Source organism: Colius striatus, chromosome 1 (genome assembly GCF_028858725.1).
Source record: "Colius striatus isolate bColStr4 chromosome 1, bColStr4.1.hap1, whole genome shotgun sequence".
Classification (NCBI taxonomy): domain Eukaryota; kingdom Metazoa; phylum Chordata; class Aves; order Coliiformes; family Coliidae; genus Colius; species Colius striatus.
In genome coordinates, this window is record NC_084759.1 from 117,516,671 (window position 1) to 117,540,283 (window position 23,613).

The following is a 23,613-nucleotide window of genomic DNA, read 5'->3' on the forward strand; positions in this document are numbered from 1 at the left end:
AATAAATAGCTCTGTTAAGGATTTCCCAATACAGTGCTTAGTAGAAGCTGCTATTAAGTAGCCTTGTATCCCCACAGCAAATACAGTCTTAATGGACTGTTGCCTGTAAGTTTTGCTCAAATATATAGTTAGAGTAGAACTGAGAGGATGCTTTGTAAAGTGAACAGCTACCTTTACATGACAGAATGATTGACCTAAAATCAACAGTAGAGTCCACATCTGGCAAGTGGATATGTTCTTGTAACTCCTCTGATGTTATAGCACCACGAACATGAGGAACAAACGTGACAGTTACCCCAGTGCTACTATGTCATTGTTGCTGACGAGCAATCACAAGCAGTTATTTACAATAGAGAAACAATGATAGAGAAATTTGAAAGCAGAATCTGCAACATTGATACTGCATGTCAAAAGGTCCCCTTTATTGGAAAGAAGGATTCTGTGACCTTTCTGTAAGAGGCAAATAGCATGAGATGCCAACAGTTGCAGTAGTTATGTGCCCTTCGTATCTTAACAGAACCAAAGGTGTTTTTTGCAGGTCACATCAAGGACTAAAGTATTTTTAGAAAGAGAATGGCTCCTAAGACTTCACCTTTTCCAGACAGAGCTTCTTTGCCTTTACTTTTTCTAGTGTTTCCAGCTTGCTACTATAACATGAGGCTGTTCTTCTAAAAGGAATTCACCTACTGCTTTGTGTGCTTGTTAAGAGACAGTGTTTCAGTATGTGTGGTAGGTAACAGAGCTTGCTTTCGGAATATCTTTCCTTCCACCTAAAATGCATGCGAAGTGGATGATTACTTTAACCTTCATACCAACTTATCATTTGTCATTAGAGCTTACCAGATACTTTTAGAGTGCTCTCTTTATCAAAGTGAGTTTTTTCAGTGATACAAAGCTTCCAGAAAATAAATGCAACTGAATACTGTACTGTGCTGTCCTCTGAGTGGAAAACTTTTGCTTTCCTATGAACATGCCCAATTGTGTCTTAAGCAAAGACACTTAAACTGCTGCCACATAAACAGTGACATATATCTTGATTTTTCAGGTCTTTCAGACCAATAGGCAAAAATAAAGGAAGAGGACTAGGCTACCTGAAGAAAAGAAAAAGGGTGACTTAAAATGAAACATTGTTGAAAAGTCATGGGGTTTTTTTGACTGCAGGATTTCTTTTTCATTATGCAGGGGTTCTTTGTTGCATGAGACGGGAGTGACCAGACACCAATATGATGTGCATCAGCTCCATTTTATTGCCACATGATCATCACTTACATACCTTTTCCAAATGCTGTATACGTCCTACAATTCATGAGAATTAGTTAATACTAAGGATCACATGCTATGCATAAGGCCTCAATGTTTCATTTTTGTAACAACTTAGACACCAACCTCATTGTGTAAAAACATCATCCTTATTGTACTTAAAACATCAGCCTTATTGTGCTTAAAATATCACCCCATCTGTTCGGCCTTCAGTTAGTTTTCTCTAACACTACACTATGGTTATGCTTACCTTACAATTACTTAACTTTATACATATGTTAGTTACATATGTTACAGTTTGTTAGTGAGGTGCAAGCAATCTTATACAATGCTAAATTGAATACTCTATTCAGTCTTCTAACAATGCTTAGTTTAATGCTCTGTCCTGTCTTCTTGCTTTGACCTTGTTTCTGTTACATTCTGCTGTTTCGGTTTCCCCCTTGCTCAAGCTTGCTATCACATAGGCATTCCTTTCTTTCCTTTTCTGCTACTGCTAACTCCATAACATTCATTATAGCCCAGGCCCCAACATTTGACATTGCACAGATTTAGGAGTTTTTTTCAACAAATATTACCTGTTTTTTTGACAATAACTTCTACAGGTGTCCAAAATATCTAGGGAAGAAAAAGAGTAAAAAGAGTGTGAGCCAATACTACAAATACATCATGGTCCAGATCTGTCTCCAGTTTCTGGGATTTATGGATCCTGTGGACAACTCTCAATGACTCTGAAAGCATTTCAGAGTTTAGGAGTAAGAAAATCAGGGCAAGCTATAGCTATAAAATGAGAAAGGAGATCCATTTTGCTTTAAGCCATTGCAGATCTGGTGTCACGATGAGATTATCATGGACCAGAAATTCTGTGAGAAGATTTTTATTAGTTGCATCTGACTCTTCAGATGGTCACTGCTTGGCAATGTTCCTGAGATGTTCAGCCATCATTATGCAGATAGCTTGCTTTTTGTTATCTACAATTAGAGTCATTAGGAACTTTTAAGGCATACATTTTAAAGCAGAGGCACTCTTCTCTTGGGATCCTGCTTTGAACTCTTGGCCTTTGATGTCTTGGCCTGCAGACAGCCTACAAGGGAGGTTTAATTTTTATGGGGTTTTTTTCTCCCCAAGTCAGGAACACCAGGAGCCCTACAGATCCTGGCAGCTCTCTCAGGAAGGAGTATTCAAGATTTTTAGGTTCCTTACCCCAATAGTCTAGAAATCAGAGAATTATGGATGCCCCCTCCCTCTCTTGCCATCCCACTACATGGGCTGAAAGGGAAGAAGTAAGGATCAGCTTCTACAGCAAATTCAAGGGTTTTTGAAATTGGAAGCCTGCACTTCACTAATGTTCCTCAGTCCTAATTTGTGGAAATTAGCAAACCAGTATTTTTCAGACTGCTGTTCTGTGGAGAGCTTCACAATTACCTTTCATTGCAGTTTGGTATGAAAATAGAATTGCTGATTTTCAAAGTTGTCTGGAATGTGAATTCAGTGTTTTCTCTTCCTGCCTCTGGTTTGGGAAGTGTTTGAATTGTGTCTTCAGAAAAACAGATGGGCAAATACAAGTCTGAACAAGAGGTAATTAATAATTATTTGTAGATATTACAGTGGCTAGTTTGAAGATTAAAAGCCTCTGACAGATCTAAAAATATGCATTTCCAAAAATGACTCTAACCTTTGTCATGAGACTAGAAGAGATAAGAAGGGAAGAAAAAAATATTAAAACTACAAGGAAAAATCCTATGTGGAGATTTGCAAAAGTGTATCTAGTATGTCCAGTATAATCACTTTCACAGCTGGCCTCACTTCAGTACATTTTTAGGAATCAATTTTACTGAAAATGTTGAAGATTCAATGTTTGCCTGCTTGCTGATTAAACCGAGCAAACCATCATTTCCTAAACAACAGGAGAAAAAAAAATCCAAACCTATACCTTTGACTCAGAAATAACTCAACTACTATAAACCGTATTTCAACAAAGAGCCCAAATCAGATTATTTTACCTACCAGCATCTTTAAGATGAAGTGTATCCACAGTTCTTAGAGGCAATAAAGATACTGCCAAGCTGATTTAAATACTGAGCAAACAAAATGCAGATCTGACCATAGTGATGTTTGTAAATTCTGCTCCCACAAATGTATTTAAATTCTATACTATGAACTTTAAACATTTTTTTTTCTGTAATCAAAACCAAAAAAGCGAGTCTGAAAGAAGTTTTGCTTCAGAATAAGTAAGCTCTCCTTTAATTAGCATATTTGATATTTATGCTGGCTGAAAAGGAACAGAAAATGCAATTGCTATTGTAAAAAAGTGAAACAAACAATGATTTATATTCCATCCACAGACCTTTCTTCCCCCTGAGTTGATAAAACAATTCTGATTGTTATTAGTTCTTGCTTTCTGCTAACTTGTTGTTTTGCAAAATTGGTACAGGTTTCATCTATGCAGGATGGTCAGATCCACATTTACTAATGCTTGGGCTGAGGGGTGTGCTTTATTACCTAGAAGGAAAAAATGCCCATGATATACTAGTGTTAAAAAAACATACAAACCCCTCCCCCCCCCCAACACAAAACTTATTTGTACATACAATATTTTCTGCTGCTATGTATTTCTGTCTTACTGTGTGTTTTATCCCTGAACAGAATAAAGTCAATTGTCAATATTAAGTCTGGCAGTAAATTAGTTTGTAAAAAGCAAAAGACACAAATCTGTTAAAAATAATAGCACATTTGTAGACAAATGAAGTGTGTTTGATAAGCTTATCTGTTTGTCCTGTTCTCCAGTTGCCTACAAGCAAACTTAATACCGTAAATTTGTTCATTTAAAATTACTGATGTAATTTTGTGGGGAAAAAAAAGTCAGTAGATTTGCAGCATTTTGGTTCCAAATTTGTTATAATTGGCTCATATGAAACAAACACTCAACAACAAATAAAACTAAAAAACAAGGGTGGAAAGCTCAGTATGTAGAGTTTTGTTGAAAAATGGACAGTTTACAATAGTCTAACAGTTGCAGGGACGGGTCACTTGGGATAACATGAGAAACATTTTGTGGTGTGCAAGCAGGCAAGGCTAGTGTTGGGGTGGGGAGCTGAAAAGCAGCAAGAGCAAGCTCACCAGTGAAACTTTGAATTAGGAAAGGGCACGATTTGGATTTTCAGGAACTGCTGAAACAACTGTAGAAATGTGTTCCTGGGAGTGACCTAACAAGCATCTATCACACTCAAAGCTCTGTTCACTCCCTGAGAGGGAAATAACTGGAATACATTGTTAATGTAAGTAGATACAAAAACAGTCAAGTTTTCTCTGCTTGAATTACTCAATGAGTGCAAAGCTGTACTAAGGCTTCCTATAAATGAAAACACTTTCAGGAAACAAGAGCGGTCTGGTCTGTGACACTTGACCCAGCTGCCTCCTAATACCAACAGTGAAAGTTCATCAAGTTTTGAACACTACATCCCCATAACACTAGCAGCTTTTAATGTGCTTCTTACCAGGTGGCCCCACACACTCCTCTTCAGGGAAGGAGGAACTTCAATGAACTGAAAAAATAAAGGAAAGAGCTTGTTTCTCTAACACAGCCTTGGTGCACTGGCTAACCAGCACAGCTTCACAGCCCAGGTGCTTGTTTGAACTTGGATCTTCCAGTAACATCCACAGAAGATGATTGATCAACACTGCTGAACAGCCAAAGTTTAAAGGAACTAAGGTAAGACTGATATTAAATCTGAAACTCAAGTTAATAGTCCTGTGTATTAAATATTTTTCTTCCATCTGTGGAGCAGAAGCTCTGAAGGTGTCCACACAATAAGTGGCCATCTTTAAAAAACAGCTACCCTTACCTAGAAAAGCCTTCATCTCTTATTGATCTTTCTTATCTACCAGATCATGCTTTAGCTGTCTCTAATAAAACTCCAAGATACAATCACAGGACACCATCAACTACATACACTTAAGGAACCACATGCATACACCCACTATTCCCCTCTCCTACCTTCATTACGGCCATCTTGGGTTTTAAATCAGATCTCTTGATTAAGGTATAACTGGTATACCACAAATTTCTTAGTTGAAAATAAACCCAGAGAAGTCTAGTATAAGCTATTCTAGACCAGCATTTCCACAAATGAAGAGCTATACTCTCTACAGCACCAATTTAGTCCAATTTGGAACAATATCTGTAATTATTCATACATGAGCTGCAACCTACTGCATATCTTGGGTGACTACTGTCCACGTGGATGCCCTTTCAGTAGTCCTGTGCTCTTTCACATCCTCTTGCCAAGCTCTCTCCTTTCTGTTCTGCTCTAAAGGATGCCCATTCATACACTTCCCCCTCTTCTCCCCACAAAAAGAATAACATGTATACAACTGGTTTCTCACTTCCTCCTCAGTCCTGATTTCCGTCTAGTTTCTCAGACACTTGGAAAGAGACTGCCCTGAACCCAGGATCTGTCCTCCCCCCAGAAAGGCCACTTGAAAAGCCATGCCTGTATGGTGCTATACTCACTGCTCTCTGTTCATAGCTTGGTGAGTCAGTTTGTCCAAAGCCCTCTAGTCTTGGAAAAAAATAAATGAAATAATAATAAAATGTAATAAATAATAACAAAAAAAAATTTAAATTATTATTATTATATAACAAAAAGAAAAATAAGTAAAAGCCAAGAAAAGAGGGAAAAAAGCACCAAAAAAATTGAAATGCCACACAAAGCAATTGCTCAGCACCCACTGACTGATGCCTGAATTATGATCAGCCCCTCCCCACCAACTCTCTCCCATTTGTATACTGGGCATGACATCCTAAGGTATGGAATAGCCCTTTGGCTGGTTGTCCTGGCCATGCTCCCTCCTGGCTTCTTGTGCATCTCCTCACTGGTAGAGGATGGGAAACCGCTCTGCCACTTATCGTGTTTATCCTTCACTTTGGATAAGAACTACTTAGTGAAATAAAACATCAGCATCTTATCAACACTATTATACTAAATCCAAAACATAACACTGTACCAACTACAAGGAAGAAAAGCAACTAGCAGATATTTTTATGCATGTAACATTCTCTGAAAGTCAAATGAGAAATATAAAAGATAATTCAAAAGAGACAAACATCCTAAAGAATTATGAAAATGCTTTTGTTGTATGATGTAGAACGTGTACGCTGATCTAAAAGTCTCACTGAAAGTCTCCTGAAGTTACAAGTGGACTGTTATGCTTTACAAAGTGAAGCAAAATAAGATGCAAAGGTACAAAGTATAAAGCCTTCAATACATCTTTAAAGAATATTTTGTCTGGGCTGAAAGATGGAAAAACAGATGACAACAAAGTCCTTGACATTAATCATAAACAACAACTTCACCCAATGCTTCTGTGACGACCTTGATGAACGTGTCTTGTAATAAAAAGAAAGCATCAATATTGCATTAAGATTTTATCTCAGTATTGTTGGCAGTTGAGAGAGAGTGCGCCTACATTAGCATTCCTGCTAAAATCAGGAAGGTGATTTTCAGGCTGCCTCAATAGCTCCCACATTCAGCACTTGGGTTCATGTTGCAGAACAGCCTTAGAGCACATGGACTGAATTTTTTTTGGACAAAAGAAAATTGCCAGACGTACTTGATAAGCTCAAGCTTATCAAGCTTAGCACTCCAGCTGCTAAAGTCCCTGGTACCAGACTAGAGCTAGTCCAAATTAACCACCTTAAAAAAAAGCACATAGTGTAGACAATAGGTCTTCATCAGTGTTTGGCTCCACAAACCAATTCCTATTGCTCTGTGCTATTCACTGAGATCGACATAGTCATAGTCACCTTGAGTTAAGATAGACCCATATATACACAAGAATATGGCTCCACAACTTCCTCCTAGTGAGCAAGACAAGGTGTCATTGCCAAAAAGTGTCCAGGGTTCTTCCAGTCTTTTGCTAATTAATGCTTTAAGATTTGGCAATTCATTTAATTCCATTTTACCTGGAAAGAGATTTACATTCAAATAGTATTTGAAAATCTGTGACCAGAAAGTCTTGTACAGAGTAGCACTTCTGTAAGTGAGTGAGTGAGTGAGTGGACAACTTGGGTTGCTGCACCCATCTCTAATCACTTCTTCCTGGAAGAAGAAATAAGCGCATTACTATACCATGCTCTTGTTTTTCTTACCAGATAAAATTTCCTATTGATTTAATAAGCATCTCTTTCTGCTCCTTTGTAGGCTTCATTTTAAAACTGTACAGCCAAATACTCTTTTCTGAGCTAACGTGCAAATACATGACAGCATAAAAATAAGGCTTTTAGTGTTCAAACAGAACCATATTTCTCAGACTTGAATGTGATATAATTATCGCATAAGAAATTCCTCTACTGCTATATCTTTCTTCAGTTGAGTTTTATTTTTTTATCTTTTTAAATTATTTTTCTGTCATATTTATAATTTTTATATTACAAAGCTTCATTAAGGTTAGCAGTTACAGGGATTTTCCACAAGTTTTCTTCCAGTTACAGGTTTTATTCCTGTAGCATCCTATAATACCATTCAGAATATTTCTAGCCAATGAAACATATATAGCCATAAGTCATTTTATCCACACAACATTCCCCAAAATCCTTTGCCATTACAAAATATTTCATTATAACATTAGACATTCTACAGCAGACATTGAGCAAGCCAGGAACATTCCTCCCAGCTCCTGAATCAGCACCCAAACACATTTTCAACTCTAACATTTGAAATCTTATAAAAAAGTACCAAACACAGCATCATTCCTGAAAAAAAAAAAAAGGGAAAACTTATAATTAGGCAGCAAGCTGTTCTCAAAGCCAATGACTGAGAAAGAGATCTGCCTTTGCACAATTGTTCCAATTCATTATTGTTTTTTTTCTGGCAATCTTTCCATTTTGATCAATGCAACTTTCCTCAGAGCCTGAGCAGAAAAGGATTAATTCTTTATGACAGATGCTTAGTTCTTCACCTTCAGAATCTCAACAATGATCCTCACAATCCACAGAAAGGGACAGATAGACAAGATTTGTGTCTGCCCACTCACTTGATTCTGACTTGGTTGAACTGATTTAGCTAAAGTAGACTATCTGAAATTGAATTAACAATAGATAATAGCCTGAAGCAGCTTCAGCTGTTTATGACTTCGGAAAGAGACCACAAAAGATACTTGCACTGATTAAAGTAAATAAGTTGAGTCAAACTGATTCAACTGTCTCGATCATCATCTTGTTTTTTTAATCCTACATTATTCCTGGACAATGCAGATAAAACAATTCTTTTTATCTGTTCAGATAACTTTTCTAATTTGAGCGCATGTGGCGATTCTCTGGAAAAGATCATGACAAGGTGGACTGAACAGAGATAGAAGGCATAAAAACTGTTATAGCCTAATACTGCTTGAGAAAGTCTGCTTTTTGTGTAATTTCATTAATTGGGGCTATGCTTTTGGTGCACTATGTCAACCAGACTACTGGTGAAAATATTTAATGATGTCTCCTTCAGATCTAGGCACTTTTCAGTCAGTTGGTTTCACATATTGCCATATGTTATGCTATGACCATATACATCCAGTACCTACCAACATACTAGGGGTCAATGTGTGCTAGTGAGAAAATTGATCTGGTGGAAGAGCAGAAAGATCAGAGTGAATTGAGGTGAGCTGGAGGAAAAAGACAGTAATAGGAAGAAATATAGGAAAGGAAGGAGGAGGAAAATGTGCATGAAGTGAAGATGAATTAGATGTATAAGACTGAATTAAGAGAAGAAAACAGCAAGATACTCCAGAATTTCTCAGATAATAATGCTTGCTCACTGAATGGCTAGAAGAAACACATCACCCAAATGATTACTAGGGCCAGAAATGTCAGTCTCGCTTCTGCAGCTAAGCAACTCACTTTCCATTTGTGAAAAATTTAGTTGGGAAACAGGTTGTCTTCTGTTGGCATTAGAAATAATAAGGCTACTTGTTGCTTACTGTTATTGCAGGGGACAGATTATGCCACATGGGCTCAGCAGTCAGTAAGGTCCCTGCATCACTTCAGATCTCATGTATGATCAAGCATTATGATTCAATGAATGGTCCAGTATTAGGGTATATCTAGGAGCACACAAATCCTCAGGCTTGGACCTGAATTCTGCTTACCAAAAGGGAGAATTGAACCTTGTTTTAACAGCCTCCTCTTTCTCTCCTTCACTTACATTCTTTCCTGACTTACACAAATGCATATGCAAAATAGACCATGAAAAGTGGCCAAAAGATTTTCCATTTTAATCTCTGCTTTGCCAGGGACTCTCTTGATGTGACCTTAAGGAAGGTATATCACCCTACTTTCAAGTATCCCCATCCATAAAACTGCAGTCCTCTCTATCTTGTTAGACGCTTTTCTATTTCCTTCCTTTTGTCCATAAAAAACTAAAGCAATTTAGACTTTTCAACATACCTTTAAAAAAAATATCAAAACTCCACACCCAAACCCCAAAATCAAGGGGTATCTTAACTCAGGTTAAGCCAGCCATCAGGCCAGTGTAACTTGGGCTGGCTGCAGTAGTTACAGACAAAAGTTACAGGTTTACAGACAAAATCATAGTTGAACAAAGGAGGCTTACCCCAAATTCCACCTGGGATTGCTCTGTCTTCACTTTGTTTTAGCTAAATGCCAACATAAGTTTATCACATGCCACCTTCTGGTATATAAATGTATCTTATATATTTTGGGCAACAATAAAAAGGGATAAATGATGTAGGCACAAAAAATTCCCTTCAATAAAGAGAAATAAGATTATATTAGTCTAATTATATTAATACTGCCTGATTTTGTTTAATTTGGACAATGCAGAATGGAAATGAAGTGTAGGTACAGTCATGATTACCCTTCCCTGTATGAGTAAGGCTCATATGCCTTCAAGTCCCAGCCTCGAAGTCAGAACTTTTGAATACGTGGCCACCAGTATGACAGGTTGTTGACCTGCTGTGAGGTCCACATGTGCAAACTGTCAGTTCTCTCTGCAAGGCCAAGTGGAAAGGAGAGGCTGACAGAGCTTTTGCGTTTCAACAGTTCAATATTTAAGAATGTGTGGCTTTTAGGCTACACCAAGGCCACAGATCCTGGAATCAATCAACTCAGACTCCATTTTTAATGTCATGAATGTTGCCACTCACAGAGGATAAACCATAAAGATTAGATTAGAAACAAGATGGCTACATACAATAGATCTTTATGGGCCTTAGCAACATTCACTTTTATTATTCCAGTGTCATGAGAGTGCCTGAATCACAGCTGGTATTTTGCAAGAACTGCTTTCCCTGCAAAGACACGTGGATGTTCCATTAAGGAAGCTTTTATTTACATACCCCATGCTGCTGTACAAAGTATTTTACCCCCACATGGTGCAAAATGTGATCTCCCTATAGCTAGAAGGAAGATTCGCTATTATTCCTTGACAAGACAGAAACAAGAGGGGCTATTCATATTCTTACAAAGAATTACTAGGAATAGGATCTTTTCCTGGCCCTGAAAAGCAATTGAAAAGGATAATAATGCTACTTCATCTTCCTAAGTTACTAGCTGGAGTTTCTTTCTGAAGACTAGCTCAAACACATGACTACACACAAACTTCAACTCCTCTGATAAAAGCCTTTCATCAGCCTGGGTCAGGATGCAAGGCTGAAAAATCTGAAGGCCTGGGTGAGACGGCAAATAGAGAATCCCAAGGTACTATGTATTTTAAACAGATCTTGTGACCTTGAGTCATCTTCCAACAGATGGCTTGTTCAAGGTTGCATCTCCTAATCTCCTAGACTTAACTTGGTTTCATTTTTCATCTTGTATATAGTCCAAAGGAAAGAGGCCAGCCTTTCTTTGCTTCCAACGTATCTGATCCAAATGCATGTATGAGTCTTTTAAGTTCCTAAGAAAGTCAATTGGCTTTGCAAGGTAAGATATGCAGCCACAGGTGAGTCACAGCTGGCAGACATAAATATTCTCCAGATGAAGAAAAAGTAAGAAAGATAAGCATGAAAGCAGCTCTGAGGGCAATGCTTCCTTCCCTCCACCCTTTCCTGCCACCACAGAAAACCACAACTGTCTGATGCACAACTGGAATTTCTAAATTAAATCCCCAACTGATCTTAAGGACAGCCCTGCCCTAAAGCATGACAAAGAGAATACCAAGAGAGTGACAAAACTCAGATGTGTTACCAAGTAAATCGTTGCTGTTTCTATCTCTTGCAGAAGCAACCAGCGTATTGCCTGCAAGGGTTCACAATGTCAGACACTCCTCTGCAGTCCCTGGAAAAGCAGTCCTGTGGGACAGAGAGCAGGAAAAAAGAGGAAGAAGATGCATCTAAGTCAACATGTTTGATGTAAGATGAAAATCTTCTAATAGCAATTAAATAAATGATTAGTCTGTAAATGCCTTTTTTTCTAGTGAGGAGCTTATTCCCATGAAAGTACCTTAGCATAACATTTTCATCAGAAACAGCCAAAGATTCCCTGTTTAAATAGACAAACAGGGTATTCACCTTGATAAATAAAGCAAGTATTGAGTTGCATGCAATTCTCAAGGAAGGCTTGACATACATACACAAGACCTTACAGTTCTCCAACTCTCTCTGCTTCTAAACCCTTATATAATCGTGGATTTGTTTTACAAAGTTTTAAGTACCTTATGGCATTTCTTGGCAATACAACCATAAGAGGGTCTATTCATATTCTTAGGAAGAATTAGTAGAAAAAAACATTCTTTCCTGGTGCTGAACAGTAATTTAAAGGACTGTAATGTAATATCTGGTATTTGTTTCTGAAGACTAATTCATGCAAACACATGATTACACACGAACTTCAACTCCCTCTATCAAAGCAGTCTTTCATCAGCTTGGTTAAAGAAGTAAGGATGAAAAATCTGAACCTCTGGGCAAGATGGTAAATAGAGAACTCCAAGTTACTATGTATTTTAAACATATCTTGTGACTTTGAGTCATCTTAGAAAGTTGTGTCTCATAATCTTTCCTCATGTGTTGCTGATAATCTCAGTGCTTAATTAAAAATTGTACTTACTGGGCAGCACAACTTAAAAAGAAATGTGTGAAAAAAATGTATCTTCTAGCATGTTTGCATAGGATATGGTAGTAGAAGGCCTCATTTCCAATTTACACTGCAGAGCTATAAATGCCATTTAAGCAAATGAAACATCACATACTGCATCAACTTTATTTTTTCCATCTTACCGTTTTTATTTAACTTCACAGGGAACTGCTGTGTATAGCACAGAATAACTACTGCAATGGATGTCCTGCTGCTCAAACAAGGAACGATGAGGTCTAGAGACTAGATTTCTACATTCAGCTCTACAAGATTTGAAACATGGCTCTGATGAGATCAGAAGCAGTCTAATTATATCACTTAGTTATGACTACTATTAATATCTAGTGTATTACATAGCTCATAAGACACTCAGATCTAGTTCCCTATAATATTACACGCTGCATAAATGCAGAATAGGAAGACTTGCTGAGTACTCAGAGTGCTTACTACCTAATGACTCATCCAGATATTTTTTGATACTTAGCTTGAAAGACATTATGCTAGTTTTCAGAAGTCCCTAGGGGAAGTAGCACTCAGCAGTAGGAATCAAGGCTGCCAGTCCTCAGCACCCTTCAAGATGAGGCTCAAGAAGTGAACAAATTCTATCTAAAATCCTATGAAAAGCATTTCTGGTTAGCAATGTTGGGTTTTTTTAAAGGTGTACAGTCTGCCAACAGGAAACTAAGCTGTTTTGATAAGGTGCAGCACATAGCAAAACTCCCAGATATCAAAGCTCACAGCATTAACAAACATTCAGAAAATGTTCTTAAACTGCCCTCCTGCTCATCAGAAGGTCATATGAAGCAGGACTCACCTATAATGTCCAAAGAGTTTATTAATCATTGTTTAATATTTTACAATTAGTAGGATTTGACTGGCATTCCTCAAAAATGATAATAAAAAAAGCATGAATGACCAGTTTCCTCTCAGCTAAAGCATCCCAGATACTATCCAGGCTGTTATAATAAAAGAAACAATAATCACAGAATCACAGACTCTCAAGGGCTGGAAGGGACTTCGAAAGATCATCTGGTCCAACCCTTCCGCCAGAGCAGGACTACCTGGGGTAGGTCACACAGGAACTTGTCCAGGTGGGTTTTGAATGTCTCCAGAAAAGGAGACTCCACAACCCATCTGGGCAGCCTGTTCCAATGCTTCCTCACCCTCACAGTGAAGAAGTTTTTCCTTATGTTTCTTTAGAACCTCTTATGTTCCAGTTGAACAACAACAGCAAACCTAAACAAACAAACAAAAAGGCAAAACAGTGTAAGTCCCAAACTACTGCTATTTAATTTCATGTCAGCACCAAGCAATGCAACAATATGCAAGAAGTTTAGAAGGAAAGCTTTCTAGCAAATCTGCACAATGTAATGTAGGAAGCAGAGAGTATGATTGCAGAGTTACTTCCTAAGGAGAAAATAGGTGATTACCACAATTTCTAGAGGGAAAAGAAAACGAACTTGAAGTCCTGAAATCCTATTTAGCGCCTAATACAAGTCCATTTTGGCCAGTCAACTAGAACTTCTGTTCAGTTGAAAGACATTAACACAAGCAAATTAGCTATGTTATCCCTCTGTTCTTTCAGTAAGGCTCTCCTCTTATTTGAAAAAAAAAAAAGAGATTTGGGCTCCACTGCCTCGGTCCTCCCATCCTGAGTTTGGAACCTACTGGTGGGTTTGAATTCGGTTGCTGAATTTGTGTCGTTTTTCTTTTTCTTTCTTTCATTTAGGACTTCAAGCCTAGCTGAAATTGTATTAAAAGGCTTAATTTTGGTTTTTTTTCATCTTGTACACAGTAAAAAGGCCAGCATTTCTTGTTTAAACGAGGTGTGTTTTGCTTCCAATTTCAGTAGAGCTAATTATTCAGTATGTTTAGTGGATCTACTTTAGCCTCAAATATCTGATGTACACAACTATTTCTGCATTTTAATCACACACATTACAATGCCAACAAATCGCTGTTTGAAGTACAGGCATACAAAATGGCTGTCCTCTGCAGTCAATACACCTTCACAGGTGCTCAGCAAACATGGCAATCGAAGAACTGGAGTTTACATGACGTCTAAATGCCTTGACAGAGAGACTTTGAAAGGTACGTTTTTTTCAGCAAATGTGCATCACTTGCTTAGATATCATAGAATCATAGAATGGTAGGGTTGGAAGGGACCTTTAGAGATCATCTAGTCCAACCCCCCTGCAGAAGCAGGTTCACCTAGATCAGATCGCATAGGAACATGTCCAGGTGGGTCTTGAAGACCTCCAAGGAAGGCGACTCCACAACTCCTCTGGGCAGCCTGTGCCAGGGCTCCCTCACCTGAACAGTGAAATAGTTTTTCCTTATGTTTAAGTGGAACTTTTTGTGTTCCAGCTTCATCCCATTACCCCTTGTCCTGTTGCTAGCTACTATAGAAAAAGGGGATGTCCCAACCTCCTGACACCCACCCTTTAGATATTTGTAAATGTTAATAAGATCTCCCCTCAGTCTCCTCCAGACTAAACAGCCCCAGTTCCTGCAACATTTCCTCGTATGAAAGATGTTCCAGTCCTCTGATCACCTTGGTGGCCCTGCACTGGACTTTCTCCAGCACTTCCCTGTCCCTCTTGAGCTGAGGAGCCCAGAACTGGACACAGGACTCCAGATGAGGCCTCATCAGGGCAAAGTAGAGGGGGACAAGAACCTCCCTTGACCTACTGGCTACACTCATCTTGATGCATCCCAGGATGCCATTGGCCTTCTTGGCCATGAGGGCACATTGCTGGCTCATATTTAGCTTACATATCAGTCAGATATATTATAAGTTAAGCATCCAAGGTTTTGAAAACAGAGGTCACAAGGCAAAATAGCTACTGTATGGAATGTAGCTGACTAGGCTATCACTCAGCCACCTACGTTTTTGACACTTTACAAGTGGGAAACCTCAATTTTCTTCCCTCTGCCAATGCTACTGCTTTGTCACTTAACAATCTAACTAGTTATTGTGGTATTGTTTTAACAAAAGGTCAAGTCAATCTTCAACAGGAAAAAAAAAGTCACAAAGTATATGGTTAAAAAGAAAAATTTATCTATTTCCTTTTGATGTTCCCCATTTCCCTTTGATGAAAATAACTAGTGATTTATAACTAAAAGGAAGAGAAGTTTATGTTTAGAAAGCAGTGCTGTTAACTTTTTAAGCAACTTTAATGTTGCCAGTGGCATTTCCCTGAATATGTGTCTGGCTTCCTCTGAAAAATGTGCAGTGTGTTTAAGAAGCCTCATGCCTCCAAAACTTTCCAAAACCTTTTCATAACAGAGAGGCAGAGTGTGCATTGTTCCTCCATGTATTTGATTTGCCTGTCACCTTCCCTCTACTTTCAGTGCTCTTTCAAGCTGTTTCAGCTGAACAGAGCAGCAAAAAGTGTCAAGATTACAAGCTAGATGCTGTCTCACATTTATAGTTATCAAAAGCTGAGTAACAAGTGGAAAAACCTACTGTTTTCTGTTTGTGGCTGCAATTGCGTATGTGATACAGGATGAGGCTTCCTGATCTGATGCAAATGCAACAGCATATATGGGTCTTTTAAGCGCTCAATAAAGTCAATCAGCTTGGCAAGGTAAGATACACAGCCACAGGTGAGTCATAGCTGGCAGACATAAATATCCTCCAGATGAAGAAAGAAGCAAGAAAGATAAGCATGAAAGCAGCTCTGAGGGCAATGCTTCCTTCCCTCCACCCTTTCCTACCACCACAGAAAAGCACAACTGTCTAACGTATGAAGGAAAGTGGTTTTCAGCCAACCCACACCTGACAGAAGAGATTGATTCTGTGGTGGTTGTGACTAACTTAGGAAACTTGTGGAGTGGGTGGCACCAGCAAAGTACAGCACCATCCAGAAGGACTTGTGGGCACCTGTGCTGAATTGCATGGCAATAAAATACTGTCACCAGCTCTGTGGAACCACAGTATTTCTTATGTGCATAATCACAGCATCAATGGACCCAAATGGGGTAGGCACTAAAAAAATCCAGAGACTGAATCCCAGACTCCCCTTATTTTAAATCAATAACCAATAAGCGGACATCCAGGTACCCTTGGTATGCTCTCAGATGTGCATTTTTATAGAATCATAGAATGGAAGGGGTTGGAAGGGACCTTTAGAGATCATCTAGTCCAACCCCCCTGCAAAAGCAGGTCCACCTAGAGCAGGTCTCATAGGAATGCATCCAGGAGGGTCTTGAAGACCTCTAAGGAAGGAGATTCCACAACCCCTCTGGGCAGCCTGTGCCAGGGCTCCCTCACCTGAACAGTAAAATAGTTTTTTCTTATATTTAACTGGAACATTTTGTGTTCCAGCTTCATCCCATTACCCCTTGTCCTGTTTCTAGATACCATAGAAAAGGGATGTCCCAACCTCCTGACACCCACCACTTAGATATTTGTAAATGTTAATAAGATCACCCCTCATTCTTCTCTTTTCTAAATTAAACAGCCACAGTTCCTGCAACATTTCCTCATATGGAAGATGTTCCAGTCCCCTGATCATCTTGGTGGCCCTGTGCTGGACTCTCTCCAGAAATTGTCTGTCCCTCTTGAGCTGGGGAGCCCAGAACTGGACACAGTACTCCAGACGAGGCCTCACCAGGGCAGAGTAGAGGGGGAGAAGAACTTCCCTTGACCTGATGGCCACACTCTTCTTGATGGCTGCCATTGGCCTTCTTGGCCACGAGGGCACATTGCTGGCTCATGGCTAGTTTATTACCAATCAGGATTCACAGGTGTGTCTCTGCAGAGCTGCTCTCAAGCAGGTCAGTCCCCAGCCTGTACTGGTGCATGGGGTTGTTCCTTCCCAGATGCAGGACTCTGCACTTGTCCTTGTTGAACCTCATGAGGTTCCTCTCTGCCCAACTCTCAAGCTGGTCGAGATCCCGCTGAATAGCAGCACAGCCTTCTGGGGAAATAGACAGTCTTCCAGTTTGGTGTCATCAGTGAACTTGCTGAGAGTACACTCTGTCCCCTCATCCAGGTCATCGATGAAGATTTAGAACAAGACTGGCCCCAGAACCAATCCCTGTGGAACTCCACAGGCCACAGGCTTCCAATTCGATTCTGTGCCATTGATCACGAGCTTCTGGGCTCTGTCATTCAGCCAGTTCTTGATCTACCTCACTGTCCACTCATCCAAGCCACACTGCTTGAGCTTTCTGATGAGGATGTTACAGGAGACAGTGTCAAAAGTCAAGGTAGATGACATCCGTTGCTTTCCCCTCATCTAGCCAGCCAATTATGCCAAGAAGGCCACCAGGTTGGGTAAGCTACAGCTGGAATTTCTAAATTAAATCTCCAATTGATCTTAAGGACAGCTCTGCCCTAAAGCATGACAAAGAGAATACCAAGAGAGTGACAAAACTCAGATGTGTTACCAAGTAAATCGTTGCTGTTTCTATCTCTTGCAGAAGCAACCAGCGTATTGCCTGCAAGGGTTCAGAATGTCAGACACTCCTCTGCAGTCCCTGGAAAAGCAGTCCTGTGGGACAGAGAGCAGGAAAAAAGAGGAAGAAGATGCATCCAAGTCAACATGTTTGACGTAAGATGAAAATCTCCTAATAGCAATTAAATAAATGATTAGTCTGTAAATGCCTTTTTTTCTAGTGAGGAGCTTATTCCCATGAAAGTACCTTAGCATAACATTTTCATCAGAGACAGCCAAAGATTCACTCTAGAAACTTTCTTGTGAAAAACTTTTTAGTGAAAGTCCAGACAGAAAGTGAAAGTCCTTTTACCTTGATAAATAAAGCAAGTACTGAGTTCCATGTAATTCTCAAGGGAGTCTTGACATACATGCACAAGACCTTACAGTTCTCCAACTCTCTCTCCCTGGAACTCTTTGTATAATTGGGGATTTTACAGTGGTGTGGGTACCTTCTTCCGGTAAATTTAACAAAAAAGCCAATCTTTCAGCTCTGCCTTTGGTTATATCAGAGTGAATCTGATGCAATCCAACTATGTTCTTCAAGTTCCTTCCGATACACAAACAAAAAAAAAGAATTCAGGAACTCAGGTCACAACCTTAGTTGGAAATGAGACAGAGAAGTACATTTAGCTCCATAAAAGAAAAGCTCAATATACTAACAAGATAGTTGCCTTTACTTACTTCCTTGATTTGTTACCAGGCATGAAACAGTGCATATTTTAGTACTGGGAACTAATTGGAAGGGATTACTGTAAAAGAGAAGTCACTCTTTTGTTTCTTCAAAGTAATCATCCATATTGACATAGTATTTTGCTCCTGCAGAAGCTTAAACCAGGAGCACTGCTTTTACATTTGTCATGGATGGAGTTATGCACTTACTTGTAAGAGAGAAGCAACATTATATAAGACAGTCAGTTAAAGTTCAATAGTAAATGAGACAGTGGTTTAAAAAGATTTCATGGCAAGGTACACAAGGGCATAAAGGATATGGTGACACAAAATTGTCAGGGAAATTGACCCATTGAGCCATGAGGTTCTAGAAGGACACTCTTGCATTCTAGACTCCTTCCTTCAGAAGAATTAAGTTGCACCTGGATCCAGACCTAGCCCCAGATTTGGTAAAAAGTTTGTGTCATGAAATTCAAGGCTGAATGCCAGGTCTTGCACATGGGTTGGGGCAATCCCAAGCACAAATACAGGCTGAGCTGTGAATGAACTGAGGACAGCCCTGCAGAGAAGGACTTGGAGGAACTGATGGATGAAAAACTGAATGAGTCAGCAATGTGTGCTTCCAGCCCATAAGGCCTACCACATAATGGGCTGCATTAGAAGCCTGGCCAGCAGGTTGAGGGAGAAGATTCTCCCCCTCTGCACCACTCTCATAAGACTCCAACTGCTGTGCTGTGTTTAGCTCTGGGGTCACCAATGTAAGGAGGACATGGACCTGTTGGAACAAGTCCAGAGGGCCACAGAGATGATCAGAGGGCTGGAGCACCTCTCCTCTGAAGACAGGCTGACAGAGTTAGGCTTGTTCAGCCTGGAGAAGAGAAGGCTCCAAGGACACCTTAGAGTACTTTCATTTAGTAATTGGAGTCCTTACTTCCAGTAAATAAAAGCACCAACAAGAAAGTCAGAGAGGGACTTTTTACAGAGGCATGTAGTGATAAGATGAGGGGTAACAGCTCCAAATTGACAGAAGGTAGATTTAGATTAGACATTATGAAGAAGTTCTTTACTGTGAGGATGGTGAGGCACTGAGTTGCCCAGAAAGGCTGTGGATGCCCCATCACTATAACAGTCCAGGTTGGATGGGTCTTTGAGGTATCCCTGCCCATGGCAGGAGGGTCAGAACCAGGTGATCTTTAAAGGCGCCTTCTAACCCAAACCATTCTATGATTATATATATTCAATCAGTCCTTTATATTGATTTCAAAGATTCTTGCTAAGATTTCAAAGTTTCAGTGCTTCTACTCCAATTAACTTACTGAGTATTTGACATAAGGACTCTCAACCTCGAGAAGTAACCTTGAGATATCCCTACTCAAGGCAAGATCCTGGTGTGCAGCCCATTACTGTAGAGCTCAACAAGCCCTGAGTTGTCCAATATTTATGGAGTAAGATAATTGACTCATTCATATTTGCATACCAACTACATATGTTAGTGTCCTCCAAATTTGGCTTGATTTGGACACTGACCAGGACTGTGGCCAGGTGGATGCGTTGCTCAAATTAGCCCTTGGCTATTGAGTTGCTATCTGTCTCCTCTGAATCCACTTTGAGCCAGATGCAGCCAATATGACCAGATGCATCCATTACGATGGCCACTGGTGGTTATCACTTGAGCAGGGTTATGGGAAATAAAGCTCAGGTTAGGGGGCAGTGGTGGAAGCACACTGCCACAAATGTGAATCTTCTTTTTTCTGTCTCTGGCAAGCATCATAGATTTTGTAATTTAATATCCCTGCCAAGAACACTAGAAACATTTGAGATGATTCTCAATGGGATTAAGGACAAACCGTGGATTATGTTCTTGGCCTTGGACCACACTGAAAGCCTGCATTTTTCTTGCTGTTCCCAAATATTTGTAGGCTAATCAAGCAAGGCCACAACAGAATTAAGAATATCTTGAAGCTGTTTTACTTTTTCTTCTCAAATCATCGCAGGATCTAATGCACTTCTGCCTTTAGTCTAGGGAATGTGTTCAGGGCAAGGGGTTGTGTTTATGCTCATTAACCCTCCACATTCATAAACTGAGAATAGGTTGTGGTGCAGCTCAGGACATGAGGGGTTTTTTTTTCTGCACACTAGAAAATGTCTACTCAGCCATGAATCCTGCCCCTGTTTCACTGGTATAGGGACATAATGACAGCCACAGTGAATCAGATCAAATCTACAAAAAGCCAGTCTCCTTCCTCTGACAGTGGGCAATAATGGGTACTTTGGGAAACAGTAGAGAAAAACAGGGCAAGATTGACTCCTCCTCTAACATATCCTATTAGAGATCTGGTAATTTGCTGTTCAGGGACAGACAGAGACAGAGGCTGGTTTTGTATTTGTGCATTTAAAAGCCTTTCTATGATTTTCTTTAGTTCCCTTTTTGAGTCCATTTACGTATTTGTCCTTTGTAACACCCTGTGCCCATCAATCTCATAGTTTATTTGTATTGTGCTATGTAAAAAGGTTCTTGCCTTTGCTTGATTTAAGCCTGCTGAGTGGTAGTTTTCCTGTGATAGAATAACCCCCTCCCTAACCACATGTAGGCCATATGTTGAATACCAGGTCACCAGTCATAGAACCACTATCACCACTAGCTGTCTCATCACCCTCTGGTGGGGCAGGAGCTAGATTTGGAAGAATGGAAGGAGATACGGAGACAAAACAATCTGTTACTATGCCCACAAATTACAGGGAAAACTTTCAGAAAAAAAAAAACAAAACAAAACCAACAAGTAAACCACTGATTCTCAACGGTTTCTGAACATACTAAATAATAGTCAAAGCTCTCAGAGATCTAGTAGGTCTCCCCTTCAGAATAATCCAAGGGTTTTGTACTTTAAACAAAGAAACTGCTCAAGCTAATGAATGACAGCTGCTAAGAGTTCACCTCCCAGCACTTCCAGGAAGGGTTGAAAAATGTGCTGAGACATTTTTTATATTTAAAGACTTCAGCACAGAAAAAGTCAATCAAACATATCAAACTGCTTGAAAGTAAGCTGTATCTTGCTATGTGAGTTTATGGATAACTTGTAAAAAAACGATACCAGAAAGTGTACAGGAAAATTGAAAACATATGAAAACATAAAACTGTCGAACAGTTTCAATAATTTGTCTTTTACAAAAGTATGACTGAAATAACTGAGCTGCAGAGCCCACATCCAAAACATTGACTTCAAATTAGCGAGAAATCAATCAGTTTAAAAACTGTAAGAACTTTAGAACTTTGCCTGTTCCCTGTATTGTGAGATTATTCAACAAAAGTATATTCTCTAAAAGTACGTTCTCTAAAATGCTCAAGTTTTCATGAAAACCTCAGAGTCATTCAGTGCATAATATTGCTGGAAACCTGTGACAAAACTCCCCTGAAAATGTGACAGGAGTTAATCAGTATATTTTTAGAGCAAGATCTTCCACAGCTCCACAGATGAATAGACAGTATTGACATTGATACGTTTTTGAGTTATCTAGAGAAATGCTATGCTAGTATTAACAATAACTCACTTTTACTTCAGAGAGTTCAAAGAATGCTTTACAAGTTTACAGGACCCGATCTAGAATAGGTTCATATCATATGTCTGATATCGCCTCCTTTACTTCCTATAGCTAAATATAAACTGAGAAAGGAATGGATTGCAACAATAGAGAAGGGTCACGCTGACACCAGAGTGAGGCAATGGAACAACTATTCAGCTACTGCATCATGCCTGTTGTCCTCCACTTTCCCCAGTTCACAGAGGTAGCCTCTTATCTGTTTGAGACTGTGAAAACACTGATGGATTAAAGCCCAGTTTTTAAATGCATTTTGATACCGTGCAACTCAAATTTATAACCTAAGAGACAGCCTATCTTGAGAATAAACAAAGGCAGGCAGGGCCCTATGTCCCATGGTTTTCACATGGCCCCTTGTTTTAAAAATACAAACCATCCTCTTGCATCTTCCTTTGATAGGTGAAAACAAGAGACCATCTCCAGGGCTTCTTATTAAGAAATTTAGAGGAATACATTCTGCTTCTTCATGAAGTGGGCACAGTGCTGCTGTGACTGCTCAGTATCTTACATTAACGGAAAACAAGTAAGTCCAGAAGAGAGGATAAGTCTGAAACTTGTGGGAGAGGAAAAGTTGCAGGAGTTTTCCACAAGTAAGAGTAGCCCTCTTATAAAAAGTTAACTCAGGACAACAACCCTAAGGACTTATGTTTCCACAAGAAAAAGGGCCCTTGGGGAAAACCAGTGATGAGCATATGATAGTCTAGCCAGGGACTTTCAAGGTAGTTTTGAAGAATGGGGGAATGAAGACATTGGGACAGTGCTTTGGGGTTTATTACACTGAAAAAGAACAAAACTGAAATAATACCCAGAAGAGGAAGTTATTGCAGTGCTGAGATCCAGTATTGTTCACTACAGTCTGTTGCATTTAAAAGCCCAAAAGACAATGAAATTCCACTGAACTCATGACAAGGCATGCTCTGGCAAGAAGGCTGATTTACATCAGTAGAGAAAAAAGGAAGTCTGATGCTGAGGTGGTGCAGCTGCCCCACAACATTCTACACCTTATCAGCATTTTTGAGATCTCTGGTAAGGAACCATATGGAGTAAGTTCATGGCAGACACCAGTATCAGCAATAAATTGATTCTGTGGCTTTCAATATGCTGGCCTGCTCCTTAAATCCATTTCAGTCCTTGCAAGCCACACAGTACCCAACAGAGCTCCCCTGGAGTAGTTCAGACCACTGGAGAAAATGAGCATTTTAAAAACATTAGTTTGCAAACTAACTGTCACAAACTGACCTCAGAATCTTCTGATCTCTGCCCTTGCTGTCCTCTCTCCTCTAATGTGTGCCAATTGTACAGAAGCCACTCCACTTCTCCATTCCAGCCCAGTCCCCCTGTGGTCCTGAGACTCATCTCTGCTGTGAGTATTTCTGCTTTGGTGACATTGCCCTGTCCACAGAAAAACTAATGTGAGATGAAAGATTAGGAAACTCAGCCAACAAAGGAAGTGAAAGCTGTGATTCAACAGATGGTGATTCCTCTTAGGCAAGACTAATATCAGGGTGCTGCCAGGTTATTTATTGACTGCCCTTTTAAGGTGATCTTTTTCAAAACAGATACAAGAGC

At 39.6% G+C, this 23,613-nt stretch overlaps 1 protein-coding gene across 15 annotated transcripts in view; it reads right to left on the reverse strand.

The window, feature by feature from the left end:
• Window positions 1-23,613, reverse strand: part of ST3GAL6 (ST3 beta-galactoside alpha-2,3-sialyltransferase 6) — a 94,551-nt gene that overhangs the window by 62,719 nt on the left and 8,219 nt on the right. For 6 of the 15 annotated variants that reach the window (XM_062004604.1, XM_062004468.1, XM_062004459.1 and 3 more), the window contains exons 4-8: window positions 17,729-17,832; window positions 11,447-11,550; window positions 4,755-4,802; window positions 3,605-3,759; window positions 1,836-1,875 (exon numbers count right to left, since the gene is read on the reverse strand). The gene's annotated coding sequence lies outside the window, so the exon portion shown is untranslated. Of the gene's footprint in view, window positions 1-1,835; window positions 1,876-3,604; window positions 3,760-4,754; window positions 4,803-11,446; window positions 11,551-17,728; window positions 17,833-23,283; window positions 23,437-23,613 lie in introns of all 15 variants that reach the window. The other 9 variants (XM_062004404.1, XM_062004486.1, XM_062004496.1 and 6 more) reach the window with 7 other exon arrangements.